The 12,422-nt window shown below is 50.5% G+C and overlaps 1 long non-coding RNA gene across 2 annotated transcripts; it reads right to left on the reverse strand.

The window, feature by feature from the left end:
- Positions 1–1,144: 1,144 nt before the first annotated feature.
- On the reverse strand, positions 1,145–4,237 carry LOC119367270. Of its 2 annotated transcripts, XR_005176248.1 has the most exons (6): positions 4,075–4,237; positions 3,708–3,961; positions 2,989–3,253; positions 2,187–2,876; positions 1,576–2,033; positions 1,145–1,476 (listed from the first exon to the last, which is right to left on the reverse strand). It is a non-coding gene; the product is annotated as an uncharacterized LOC119367270 (long non-coding RNA). The 2 variants fall into 2 exon arrangements; XR_005176246.1 differs by lacking the exon at positions 2,989–3,253.
- Positions 4,238–12,422: the final 8,185 nt, after the last annotated feature.

Below are 12,422 nucleotides of genomic sequence, written 5' to 3' on the forward strand. Positions count from 1 at the left end.
GCAGCTTCGCGTACTTCGTTTGTGTCCAACGACCAGACCAAGACGTCACAGAACCCCACCTTGATCAATAAAGCTTTCATCTTATATTCGCAATATCCCGATTGCAATCTCAGTTTCTTGCTTGTTCTTCGTTTGCTCGCAGAAAACAGACCCTCGTGGTCAGGTTGATCGTGCTCCGGCGTGGTCAATAACCCTCGAAAGTTGGTTTAGCGATTGCTAAGGCGCGACGTCTCGCACGTTCGTAGTCGGATCGTCAAGGTCGACTCCCACAGAAAACGATAGCCACCATCTCATCGAAACATCGGGACACCTTAGCCTCTATCACTATGCTTTTAGAAATAATGTGCTTTCAAAATAGGCCTAAAATGTGTTTTATATTTGTGAACTGAGGGAGTAAGAAGCAGCCGCATTTTCGAAAATCTACTTCTGAGCTCGGGCTCAGATGATCCCACAATCCACACCGATGGTTTGCATCAAGATTTGTGCGTCTTTCTGTATTTTTCGGTTGTATATCTCGTTCTGTGGCGCGGTGGACTGGAGCATTTATTGTTACGCAGGGTTTCAACACCGTCGCGGGATAGATAGAGGATGGATGGCTCGTCATCTTATCCGAGCTAACGTCGTCGCGGGACAGGTCTATGAAGGATGGCTCGGCACCTTTTCCTGAGCCACATGGCGCTTTTATTCCGCAGTGACTAACTGGGTTTGAAATTTGAATCGTCAAGTTGCGTGGGGCAACAACCACGCGGTCGATGCACACATGCTGTCCAAGTGTTGGTACGTCAGTCGCGAATACACCCAAGGCAGTAAAGCTTGAGCAAGGGAAAAAACAAACGCCTCAATTTGAAACCACGTTGTCGTTTTCCAGACAACACCAACTGGTCATTCAGTTCTACCCTCCCCTTCATCGCTCGTTGGTTGTATACGTTTTCAGTGACGACAAGGAATAGCAAGTTCAGATCATCCCTTCACAATTCAGAGAACCATAACCATAAACCACAACATCAGCAAGAAATAATGCTTACGAATTTGTTCACTCAAAGCTAATCAGTATCCGTGCTCACGGATACAAAAGATCAATTCAATGGGTGCAACCACTGTAACTTTAATTTTAGCATTCAAATTGTTCAGACATCCATAAAAATTATACATGGCCAAGGATAGACATGCTGTGAAATTTTCTTCAGTTATCAAATTGTGCAGACAACCATAAACATTTCAAGAACACAAACGGTTACAATTTCTTATCATATCATACAGCCAGGAGTAAAATTCAGTTTAGCTAACAAATTGTTCAGAAAAGCATATAACCTTACATGTGCTCAACGACACAACTCTGCGTCGTTTCAAATAAGGACAGCAAAACTCTGCGGTTCCTTCTACCAGTAGGCGGCCAAATTTCTCAAACATATTCCTAGTATATATTTTGCTGGCATGGCGCTCTATCGCAAGGTTAGTCCGCCGCACGACGCCGCCCTGCCAAAACAAAAACATTCACAGAGACGAAATCAGTTCATATGCACAAACTGTTAAAAATCAGGAATCTTAGTTTTTGAATGGCAGCAATGTATTTACAATCATTGTCCTCTTTTCCTCATAGCTTTCATCGCGCTTCCGGTCAAATTGAAGTCTCATGTATTGTCAGACGAAAACATGCATTGGGCTTGCAGGGGGCATGTCCGTCTTCAGCATGTGGTTTGCACTCTCACTCCTCTGTGTACTCGTCATTTTCGCACAAAACACACCTCTGAAATATGGTTTCGCCCATTTATGTCTTGTCTCATATATTTGGGTCATATAGTTATGCCCCCTCAAATTGTATTTATCAAGCAACGCATCCCAGGCTGATTCAAATTCTTCCTCAGTTAGCATGTGGTTAACAACTTTGTGAAATTCAGCTTGAAAATCACATTTTTTTGTGTAAAGCCACCCCAGTGTTTCTTTCGCCTTTTTCAGAACATGCCACTTGCACAAACGGTGGACAGTGTTCGGATAAATTTTCTTGATTGCAACCTCCATAGCCCTGCATTGGTCTGACAAAAAATCATGTTTAATCAGAAACACAAATGATGACCTTTTTGCTTTCAGCTTTTTACTTTCGTAAATGATGTGACTGTCCTGTGCATTCGGAGGGGAACTCTTACAAATAAGGAACTGAAAGCACTTTTATGTGTTCAATCATTCACCTGTTAGTATTGTTTTAGGTGCAGGTCCGCCCATCATGCGAATGAATTCTGGAAACACCATTCAAAGCTCTCTTCTTGCTCGTCACGCATCAGCACGCCAGCTAGGATGATACTCTGGTAGTGATTGTTAACTCCGACAAATAAACATAATGGCATGTCGTACAAATTTGTCCTGTATATGGTGTCGAATGTGACCACGTCGCCAAAGAACCTGTACTGCATCCGTCTGCTCCCATTAGCCCACATGAGATTCTTCACCTTGCTGTCTTTCTCGGCGAGCACCACATAGGAGAAACCAGGGTCACTCGACCAGATGTCGGCAAACACCTGCAGTGTCTTCCGTAATTCATCTTCAGCCTGTTCACGACTAATCTTCCCACAAATGTTCCTGAGTGTCCTTTTCGTGAAGGGCACCTTCTCAACTGAACCAAAGAAGATTCCAATTATGTTGTATACCTTGCCAAGGTTGATGTTGTTCTCCCTCAACTATCATATCAAATCCTTGGTATACACATCTATGTGTTTATGAGACGGCCAATGCACTTTCTCTCCCATTGTAAGCGACATCGAATGATTGTGGCTCGCCCGGTGCTCTGTTATGTACCAACTATTGTCTGATGCACATAGCAGCCTAATCAGAGCTGGGCACTTGCACCTGCAGGACCTGCTGTTTTCAGCGTCTGGTTTCCCCTGCATATCATACATCAATGGAAGTCAACAAAAAAAACGAGCAATTTGATCTGTACAACCAAATTCAGTACATGGGTCATTTCTTTTTATCTGAATCAAAATGCTCACTCACCGAACACCCACAAACTATCTCCTGCATGCTTTTTGTCCTCTCGGCATTGAGCCTGCTTTTCCCATATCTTATGCCAAACCCGATTTCCCACAAATACAAGTTATAGAAATCGTACGCCTCCCCTAGCGAGTCAAAACTAAGACCTAGCTCAGGTCGGACCACACTCTTGTCTGGTTGCTCATCATATTTACGTATTGACAACTCGAGGGCGCTCATCCTTGATGGACAGGGCACACGGTCCGGTGGCGCACTCCCCAAACGAAGCCTGTGGTGAGTTGCAAAATGCACAATTTAAATGTTCATTATATAGAAAACTAACCCAAATCTGATTACTACAAATTCTGGATTTTATTATATCACTGCTTTTTGACAGAATTCCTTCAAGAACATTTGTTCCAACCGCATTTATCCCCATACGGTCTTGCAAATAGAGGAATAGCATCTTCAATGGGCCATCATACTTTTCTGTTTTTGCAGAACCGCACAGACTAAATTCTGTACACACAGGAAAAACTATAAAAAACCATTTGAGAGTTGATAATCGTACCAGCAATTTTTCCAGTTCTAAGTTTTCTTGTTAGAGGTTTGGTGTAACCAGTACTTTCCCCCAAATGGAGAAACAAGCTTTTGTTCATGTGAACATTGAACCACATATCAAACGTAGGTACTCTTGTAACAACAAAAACAGAAACTAGAGATGGTTGTTCTCTGAGCTTCACCTCTTAGTCCAGCCGGGGCCTGTGGATTGACTCTGCCCGATGATTGGGCAGACCTCGTCGGAGATTCATCACGTCTACGGGGGGCACCTACTTCAGCGTCAGTTAGCACACCTCCGCACACCATCTCAGCTACCCCAGAATCAACGTCTGCCTGACCAATCTCCGGACTCGCAGCCCCCTTATCCAGAAGGTACATGAGCAAGACTGGATCCGGATGGTCAACATTATCTGCATACTCCTCCCGCACTGGGAACCTGCATAGAAAACGGCGAATCAGCCGCATGAATATTTGCTCTCCAACGCAGATCAAGCTTATCGAATCTTTTCTAACAGGAGAAATTCGGCACAGATCTGGACTAGAACGAACCTGTCGACCACATCCAGTAGGAATTCCATTCCCTCAGTGTCCATCCGCAGCTAGGCCAACGGTGAAGCAAAAGCGACAGAACCCGCGCGGCACCACGCTAAAGCGGCCCCGGTGACCTCTCCTGCGTATTTGTCTTCGACGGCGGCGAGAGGCCTCTAGAATGAGCCGGAAGCGGCTCAGACAGCGAACCCTGTCCTGGGTTCCTTATCTGTTCCAGGCCCAGACAAAAAAAGCTGACGTCTTGTCCCACGGCCCACTCTGAAATGCACGGTCCTGGTCCACGGCCCATTCCGCTTAACCGCGACGCCAGTCTGGCAGCGACGGGCCAGCCCCACTTACGGGCTACTGTTTCATACCGTATTGGGTGTTTTCCTCCTTTTACCAACGCTCGCACAGGAGACGCCAGCTGGCTTTGTTCGAATCCCAAGTCTGGAACGGACGACGTAGATTATGGGTGCAGCTGAGCCTGAGCTCCAAATCGACGCACTCCCGCATTTTTCTTTTCCTGCAAAAAAAATTATTGAACTTCAATGGCTAGAACGTCAATACTCAATGGTAAACCTTTCCACACGGTGCACCGGCCGAATCGTCGGGCCGGTCGCACCGCTCTCTTTCTCTCCATGTAGACCCACCACCGAACGACCATCTCCCGTATTACCTTATCTCTTCAGGGACAACACCATCCACTCATTCTTCGCTCGTGCATCTCTACCGCAACCTCCTCCGCTCGCCCCTTTTCTTCCTCTCTGTAGATGCTTGCGCCTCCCCCACCGGCGACCGGCTGTGCCGCCAGCCATGGCCACCACGCCTCCCCTACCGTGGCTGCCCCCCCCAGCGACCAGCGCTGCAAACCAACACCCAACGGTGCTGCCGATGGCGGCGAGAAGTGATGGAGAGCCGCGGAGGCCGGCGTTGAGGCGTTGCAACCACGGTGACAAGTGATGGAGATCCAACATTTTCTTTTCTTGGAAGCAGCCCCAATTTTTATTGTCAACGCCCTTGATTTTTGCTGGAACTAGTGTAAGATTTTGCTACAACCATGTTCTTTTTTTATGGAACCAACTCAAATTTTTGCTGCCATGTCATTTGCTTTTTGGTACAACCGGTTTTCAGTTTTGCTACCACCATCTTCAGTTCTTGCTGGAACCAATCAATTTTTTTGCTACCACCATGTTCGTTTCTTTTTCATGGAACCAACCCAAATTTTTGCTACCATGTCATTTGTTTTTGGTACAACCACTGTACATTTTTGCTACAACCAACCTCGGTTTTTGTTGGAACCAATCAAATATTTTGCTACCATATTTTTTGGGGGAACCAGTGCATCAATTTCTTTGCTACCACCGTTTGAGTTTTTGCTACATCCAACACGCATCAGTGTCATGTAATTTGCTGGAACCAGCAAACATTCTTGCTCAAAGCGGCATGATTTTTTGTTGGAACCGGTATTTCTTTTTGCTGGAACTAGCTATTTTTTTTGCTACAAATCTACTACCGAAGTTTGTGTGTGTTGAGATTTTTGCTGGAACCATCATTATTTTTTGCTGGAACTGGCAAATCTTTTTGCTTCAACCCAACACTGGAGGTTTTTGTTGCTTTTTTTGCTAGACATGGCGGTGCAAGTTGACAAGCGGCGAGCCAGAGATGGGGACGCCGGGGATGCTCCAACCATGATGACAGCATGTTGGAACCCTCCTGTGTTCGAGTTGCAACCATGACGAGCAGAGGCAGCCAAGGCAAGTGCCAGACACGACTGTCAGGCAAGCGGCAGGTGAGCACGGGTGACGGGCGCGGTGTCGCGGTGGCAAGCAAGATAGCAGGCGGCCCACGAGCGCACAGATCTGACATGTGCGCACGCGCTGTCCTTTTTTCCGTGTTTCTCGTGCGTGTTTTTTTCTGTGTGTTTGACTCTTAAAACAAAGCAATCAGACGGTTGGGAACCGATGTATCGAACGGTTGGGACTTGACCGGCCCAACAGTTCAGCCGATGTCTCTTAAGAGTCACTTTTTTACTCGATAGAGCCAATACAGTTGCAATGTGATCGAGCTAGGTTTCACGAGCCATTACACACAAGAGTATTCCAATTTCCAACTTGTGACCCTAATAAAAGAAATGAGTATTCCAACTTTACACGGTGGGGGTTTCCAACCAAAAGACACGTAAAAAGGAAAGTTTGTTGCAATCCGGCCGGCATCAGAATCCGGAACGCATCGGAAAGATCGGGCTCGGTGACTTGGACCGCTGCTGCTGCTGCTGGCTCGCGGACTGCAGCGCCTGGTCGACCATGGCGTCGCGCGACGCCCGGGACACGGCCGTGCCGCCGGCCAGCGCTCGCTGGTAGGCCTCGTCCTCCTCCATGCTCGCGCCCCCTTCCAGCGCCAGGTGCACGAGGCGGCGCATGTCATGCGACGTCAGCTCGTGCTGCTCGGTCAGCTCGGGGCCGTCCGAGCGCGCCTCAAAGCCCGACAGCAGCAGGCTCGCCCCCTCCCCCGCGCGGTACGGGCGCACCGTGAACTGGGCGCCGCAGCCGTCCTCGTCGTCGTCCTCGTACGCGGCGACGGCCCGCTGGCCGTGCAGGCTCCGCGCGCCGCTCAGGTCGAATTCCCCGAACTCCATGTCGCTCCCGCTCTCGTCGTCCTCGTCCGACGCCGCCGGCTCCTCGGACGCGCCGTCGTCGACGAACACCACGCGGAGGCGGAACTCCACGCCGGCGAGCCCGCCGGCCGCGCCGCGCCTCGCCCCGACGCGCTCCGCGGCCCTCCGGGCCTCCGTCGCGACCTCCGGGCGTATCATCGGGTTGTCGAGCCTGGCCACGAGGCCCGCGAACGGCCGGTCCGCGGCGGCCCGGCGGCCCAGGTCGCGGAGCGGCACGCGGCAGGAGACGTCCTCCATCGTGTCGACGTCCACGGGGCCGCCGCCGTAGTCGCTGCATTGCTCGACGACCAGCCGGAAGGTGACGTCGGGCTGCGACGAGGACGAGCCGCACGAGTCTGCGGCCGGGATCTCGGCGAGCAGGACCAGCTTGTCGGGATGGCTGAGCAGGACGTGCTCGTTCACGGCGGTGGCCATGGCCATGTCTGGCTGCGCGTACACCAGCGGACGAACTTGGGTGGTGGTGAGTAATTTGGCTGACTGCGAGAACGTCGCAGGCTGTGCTCCTAGAGCGGAACCGGGGCCTGCTTATATAGCTCATCAAGGGTCATGGCAGTTGAAACAAGTGGGAGCCGAATTCGACTCGGGCGCGCAGTCCAGAAATTGGCCGGAATCGGAGTGCATTGTGGCATTGTGCAAAGGCGGTGGGGCCGTGGTGGTTTCGCGAACAAGGCGCGTGAACTCAAGTTTCTAGGTGCCGCGCCGTGCCCTCGCCCAAGTCCAGCGCATGAGCTCGCCTCCCCTAGCATCCCTGGACCATGGCCACCGCGTCCAGCTGCCCCACAACATCCTGCGGTCGCCGCTGCAGCTTGCCGCATCGACCCTATTCGTCGAAACTCGCCGTGGTCACCATCGTCGGGCACGGTTCCACCTTGGTAGCAATAAATCTCGGTGGTAGAAGCTTTTGCCTCGTCGGTTACAACAAATGAGGACGTCCCGTCGTCGCTGCAGAAAACAAACCAGAGGATGCAGCAAAATCACATGCCGATTCCAGCTCTGGATTTGCCGGTTGTAGCAAAACCAAAAGCTGATTCCAGCTCTGGCTTCTTCCCGAAACAAATTGCTTGTTGCACACCACCTCATGGTTGCTACTTTCGCCGGTCATAGTGGTAGCAGAAAAGCTCAGCGGTAGAAGCTTTTACCTTGCCGGTCGCAATTGCTTGTTGCACACCACCTCATGGTTGCTACTTTCGCCGGTCGTAGTGGTAGCAGAAAAGCTCAGCGGTAGAAGCTTTTACCTTGCCGGTCGCAACAAATGAGGACGTCCCTGTTGTCGCCGCAGAAAACAAACCAGAGGATGCAGCAAAATCACATGTTGGTTCCAGCTCTGAATTTATCGATTGTAGCAAAACGCGACAGAGGTTGCAACTTTGCTATATGCGGTTGCAAAGATAAAGTGCCGGCGTGGTCTTCTCTTCCAGCACCGGCGACCACGGTTGTAGCAAAACGCGCCACCGCTTGCGGTGTTATGCCTGGCCGGTTGCAGCTCTGGCACTCCCGAGCCCTGTACGGAGAGGTGGAGTGCGTATGTAGGCGTGACCGGCAAGACAATCGGGCGCACAATCCTGAGCAACGCTTCCGGTAGCAACTCCATTGGCATGATGGCAGCGACATGGGCTGCACTGCAGCCAAAAGGCTGGTTGATGGAGGAAGAATACGCGTCCACATGAAGAAGAACAAGTGGCCAGCAAAGAAATGAGATAAGGTGGAGGGTCCATCAGACTGATCACGCGCGACAGAGGTGACCGACTGAAAGTTCAGTCGGCCAGCCGATTGTAAACATTTGCCCTTTCAGAGACAATGTTGCTGATATACATTTGTTCCTCCGAAATATTTTATTGGCATGTACCTTCTTGAGGCGCCCCCATTCATCAAAATCCCTTCCTATACCTCTTCTTCCATATAGTGCCCCCCTCCCCCGGCAAAACGGACAGAGGTTGCAACTGCCAGGCAAAACGCGACAGAGGTTGCAACTTTGCTCTATGCGGTTGCAAAGAAAGAGTGCCGACGTGGTCTTCTCTTCCAGCACCGGCGACCACGGTTGTAGCAAAACAGCTACCTCTTGCGGCGTTTTGCCTGGTAGTTTGCAACTCCGACACTCCCGAGCCCTGTACGGAGAGGTGGAGTGCGTATGCAGCCGTGATCGGCAAGACAATCGAGCGCATCATCCTGAGCAACGCTTTCGGTAGAAACTCCATTGGCATGATGGCAGCGACATGGGCTGCACTGCAGCCAAAAGGCTGGCTGATGGAGGGAGAATATGCGTCCATATGAAGAAGAACAAGTGGGCAACGAAGAAAGGAGATAAGGTGGAGGGTCCATCAGGCTGATCACGCGTGACAGAGGCGACCGACTGAAAGTTCAGCCGGCTAGCCGATTGTAAACATTTCCCCTTTCAGAAACAATGTTGCCGGCATACATTTGTTCGTCCGAAATATTTTATTGGCATGTACCTTCTTGAGGCGCCCCCATCCATCAAGATCCCTTCCTATACGAGATTCCACTATGGACTACATACGGATCAAAATGAGTGAATCCACACTCTAAAACATGTCTATATACATCCGTATGTAGTTTGTAGTGGAATCTCTAAAAAGACTTATATTTAGGAACGGAGGGAGTCCTTGTTGTCGCCGCAGAAAACAAACCAGAGGATGCAGCAAAATCACATGTTGGTTCCAGCTCTGGATTTATCGATTGTAGCAAAACGCGACAGAGGTTGCAACTTTGCTATATGCGGTTGCAAAGAAAAAGTACTGGTGTGGTCTTCTCTTCCAGCACCGGCGACCACGGTTGTAGCAAAATGCGCCACCGCTTGCGGCGTTATGCCTGGCAGTTGCAGCCTTTTGCCTGGCCGGTTGCAGCTCTGGCACTCCCGAGCCCTGTACAGAGAGGTGGAGTGCGTATGTAGGCGTGACCGGCAAGACAATCGGGCGCACAATCCTGAGCAACGCTTCCGGTAGCAACTCCATTGGCATGATGGCAGCGACATGGGCTGCACTGCAGCCAAAAGGCTGGCTGATGGAGGAAGAATATGTTGGGAAACGTAGCAGAATTTTAAAATTTTCTACGCATCACCAAGATCAATCTATGGAGTCATCTAGCAACGAGGGAGGGGGGTGTGCATCTACATACCCTTGTAGATCACGCGCGGAAGCGTTCAAGAGAACGGGGTTGATGGAGTCGTACTCGTCGTGATCCAAATCACCGATGACCTAGCGCCGAACGGACGACACCTCCGCGTTCAACACACGTACGGTTGGGAAGACGTCTCCTCCAACTTGATCCAGCAAGGAGGAAGGAGAGGTTGATGAAGATTCAGCAGCACGACGGCGTGGTGGTGGAAGCAACGGTGATCTCAGCAGGGCTTCGCCTAGCTCAGGGAGAGGGAGGAGTGTCACGGGAGGGAGAGAGAGGCGCCAAGGGCTAGGGTGCGGCTGCCCTCCCTCCCCTCCACTATATATAGGACCCCTAGGGGGGCGGCGGCCAAGGGGGGTGGAATGCCCCCCAAGCCAAGTGGGGCGCCCCCACCCCTAGGGTTTCCAACCCTAGGCGCAGGGGGAGGCCCATGGGGGGCGCACCAGCCCATTAGGGGCTGGTTCCCCTCCCACTTCAGCCCATTGAGCCCTCCGGAATAGGTGGCCCCACCCGGTGGACCCCCGGGACCCTTCCGGTGGTCCCGGTACAATACCGATTACCCCCGAAACCTTCCCGATGGCCGAAACTTGACTTCCTATATATAAATCTTAACCTCCGGACCATTCCGAAACTCCTCGTGACGTACGGGATCTCATCCGGGACTCCAAACAACTTTCGGGTTACCGTATGCTAATATCTCAACAACCCTAGCATCACCGAACCTTAAGTGTGTAGACCCTACGGGTTCGGAAGACACGCAGACATGACCGAGACGACTCTCCGGTCAATAACCAACAGCGGGATCTGGATACCCATGTTGGTTCCCACATGCTCCTCGATGATCTCATCAGATGAACCACGATGTCGAGGATTCAATCGATCCCGTATACGATTCCCTTTGTCAATAGGTACGTTACTTGCCCGAGACTCGATCGTCGGTATCCCAATACCTCGTTCAATCTCGTTACCGGCAAGTCACTTTACTCGTACCGTAATGCATGATCCTGTGATCAACCACTTGGTCACATTGAGCTCATTATGATGATGCATTACCGAGTGGGCCCAAAGATACCTCTCCGTCATACGGAGTGACAAATCCCAGTCTCGATTCGTGCCAACCCAATAGACACTTTCGGAGATACCTGTAGTGTATCTTTATAGCCACCCAGTTACGTTGTGACGTTTGGCACACCCAAAGCACTCCTACGGTATCCGGGAGTTGCACAATCTCATGGTCTAAGGAAATGACACTTGACATTCGGAAAAGCTATAGCAAACGAACTACACGATCTTTGAGCTATGCTTAGGATTGGCTCTTGTCCATCACATCATTCTCCTAATGATGTGATCCCGTTATTAATGACATCCAATGTCCATAGTCAGGAAACCATGACTATCTTTTGATCAACGAGCTAGTCAACTAGAGGCTCACTAGGGACGTGTTGTGGTCTATGTATTCACACATGTATTATGATTTCCGGATAACACAATTATAGCATGAACAATAAACAATTATCATGAATAAAGAAATATAATAATAACCATTTTATTATTGCCTCTAGGGCATATTTCCAACGGAATACGTGTCCACATGAAGAAGAACAAGTGGCCAGCAAAGAAAGGAGATAAGGTGGAGGGTCCATCAGACTGATCACGCGCGACAGAGGTGACCGACTGAAAGTTCAGCCGGCCAGCCGATTGTAAACATTTGTCCTTTCAGAGACAATGTTGCCGATATACATTTGTTCCTCCGAAATATTTTATTGGCATGTACCTTCTTGAGGCGCCCCCATTCATCAAAATCCCTTCCTATACCTCTTCTTCCATACAGTGCCCCCCCCCCTCCTCGGCAAAACGGAGAGAGGTTGCAACTGCCAGGCAAAACGCGACAAAGGTTGCAACTTTGCTCTATGCGGTTGCAAAGAAAGAGTGCCGACGTGGTCTTCTCTTCCAGCACCGGCGACCACGGTTGTAGCAAAACAGCTACCGCTTGCGGCGTTTTGCCTAGTAGTTGTAACTCCGGCACTCCCGAGCCCTGTACGGAGAGGTGGAGTGCATATGCAACCGTGATCGGCAAGACAATCGAGCGCATCATCCTGAGCAACGCTTCCGGTAGAAACTCCATTGGCATGATGGCAGCGACATGGGCTGCACTGCAGCCAAAAGGCTGGCTGATGGAGGAAGAATATGCGTCCATATGAAGAAGAACAAGTGGGCAACGAAGAAAGGAGATAAGGTGGAGGGTCCATCAGGCTGATCACGCGCGATAGAGGCGACCGACTGAAAGTTCAGCCGGCCAGCCGATTGTAAACATTTCCCCTTTCAGAAACAATGTTGCCGGCATACATTTGTTCGTCCGAAATATTTTATTGGCATGTATCTTCTTGAGGCGCCCCCATCCATCAAGATCCCTTCCTATACGAGATTCCACTATGGACTACATACGGATCAAAATGAGTGAATCCACACTCTAAAACATGTCTATATACATCCGTATGTAGTTTGTAATGGAATCTCTAAAAAGACTTATATTTAGGAACGGGGGGAGTCCTCCCCC

The sequence above is a fragment of the Triticum dicoccoides genome, chromosome 1A, assembly GCF_002162155.2.
Source record: "Triticum dicoccoides isolate Atlit2015 ecotype Zavitan chromosome 1A, WEW_v2.0, whole genome shotgun sequence".
Lineage (NCBI taxonomy): Eukaryota > Viridiplantae > Streptophyta > Magnoliopsida > Poales > Poaceae > Triticum > Triticum dicoccoides.